At 41.0% G+C, this 2,198-nt stretch overlaps 1 pseudogene; it reads left to right on the top strand.

Moving 5' to 3' along the window:
• Positions 1-1,004: 1,004 nt before the first annotated feature.
• LOC143646263 (heterogeneous nuclear ribonucleoprotein A1 pseudogene) lies at positions 1,005-1,882 on the top strand (annotated as a pseudogene).
• The last annotated feature ends 316 nt before the right edge of the window (positions 1,883-2,198 follow it).

Here is a 2,198-nt window from a genome sequence, read left to right on the forward strand (position 1 = left end):
AAAAGATTGTAAAAAGATAAGCCAATCACAGCGTGTGGGTATTATTTGGATCATGTTTTCAACCAGTCTAAAAATGAAGAACTAAAAACTTTCAAGGGCAATTATGAGAGAATTGGAAGTTGGAATACTGAATAAATGTTTGAGAATGAACAGGAATTATAATTTAAATGTTTAGGTGGGATAATTGTATTGTAGTTATCTTTTAAAAGACATCTTATCTTTTACAGCAGTGGTTTTCAAGCTTTGGTTGCATCAGAATCCCCTAGGGTACTTGTTAACATATCCCAACCCAAGGTTCTGATTCAGGAGAACTTTTTTGAGACCTGATAATTTCCATTTCTAACAAGTTCTCTGGTGATACTGTTTTAGATATATTTTGTGTGTTATGTGCGATAAAATAATACATATGAGATATATTTAAAAGTAATAGGGAGGGGGGGTGCAAGGGTATTTCAGTGGTAGAATTATCACCTGCCATGCAGGAGACCAGGGTACAATTCCCAGCCCATGCACTTCCCAAAACAAACAAACAAGCAAACAAAAATTCAACAAATGGTGCTGCAATAACGGGATACCCACATGGAAAAAAGAATGAAATGTGAGCCCCGCCATATAGCATATATAAAAAAGAAGAAGTAATGGGGAGGAAGGGAAGTGGGCAGGCACAGGGATAGAATAAGATTGTCTATAAAATGATAAATGTTGAGCCTGGATGATGGGTACATGGGAGTTCATTATATGGCCCTGTCTACTCTTGTTATGTTAACAATCTTCTATTTTAAAAGTTCTTTAAAAAAAAAAAATAGCAGGCAGTATAAGGGTAGCTCAGTGTTAGAATTCTCGCCTGTCATGCCGAAGAGTCTGGTTCCCAGACCATGCACCTCCCTCCCTGCCCTGCAAAAAAAAAAAAAAGAATAGCAAGAGATAGTTTCGTTAGCTTACTCCTTTCTGCTCATGGGCGCCTCTGAGGAAGCATCGTGGAAATCTTTCCTCCCACTGTTGTCATGTCCAAGTCAGAGTCTCCTAAGGAGCCTGGCAGCTGCAGAAGCTCTTCATCCAAGGATTAAGCTTTGAAACAACCGATGGGAGTCTGAGGAGCCATTTTGAGCAATGAGGAGCACTCACAGACTGTGTGTAATGAGAGTTCCAAACGCCAAACACTCCAGAGGCTACACCACTGTGGAGGAGGTGGATATTGCTGTGGATGCAAGGCCAAACAAAGTGGGTAGAAGAGTTAGGGAACCGAACAGGGCTGTCTCAATTGAAGAAGACACTGAAGAGCATCACTTAAGAGATTATTTTGAGCAGTATGGGAAAACCGGAGTGATTGAACTCATGACTGATCGAGGCAGTGGCAAGAAGAGAGGCTTTGCTTTTTAACCTTTGATGGCCATGACTCTGTGGATAAGATTGTCTTTCTGTATATGTGAATGGACACAACTGTCAAGTAAGGAAAGCCCTGTCTAAGCAAGAGATGGCCAGTGCTTCATCCAGCCAAAGAGGTCGAAATGGTTCTGGAAACTTCGGTGGTGGTTGTGGAGGTGGTTTTGGCGGGAATGACAACTTTGGTCATGGAGGAAACTTCAGTGATCATGGTAGCTTTGATGGCTGCCAAGTTGGTGGTGGATATGGTGGCAGTGAGGATGGCTATGATGGATTTGGTAATGATGGAAGCAATTTTGGAGGTGGTGGAAGCTACAGTGATTTTGACAATTACAACCTTCGATCTTCAAAAATTGGATCCACGAAGGAAGGAAGCTTTGGAGGCAGAAGTTCTGGCCCTTACATTGGTGGAGGCCAATAATTTCCCATACTATGAAACCAAGATGGCTATGGTGGTTTCAGTAGCAACAGTAGCTACGGCAGTGGCAGAAGATTTTAATTCTAGGAAACAAAGCTTAGCAGGAGAGGAGAGCCAGAGAAGTGACAGGGAAACTATAGGTTACAACAGATTTGTGAACTCAGCCAAGCACAGTTCTTCTTGCTGCTACAAAGAAGACATGTTTTAGACAATATTCATGTGTATGGACCAAAAAACATGACCGTATTTGTGACTAATCATATAACAGGTTATTTTAGTTTCTGTTCTGTGGAAAGTATAAAACGTTCCAACAACGGGTTTTAATGTAGGTGTTTTTTTTTTTTTTTTGCCCCCATGCTGTTGATAGCTAAAGGTGATAGTCTAATCATGACACTGA

Source organism: Tamandua tetradactyla, chromosome 9 (assembly GCF_023851605.1).
Source record: "Tamandua tetradactyla isolate mTamTet1 chromosome 9, mTamTet1.pri, whole genome shotgun sequence".
NCBI lineage: Eukaryota > Metazoa > Chordata > Mammalia > Pilosa > Myrmecophagidae > Tamandua > Tamandua tetradactyla.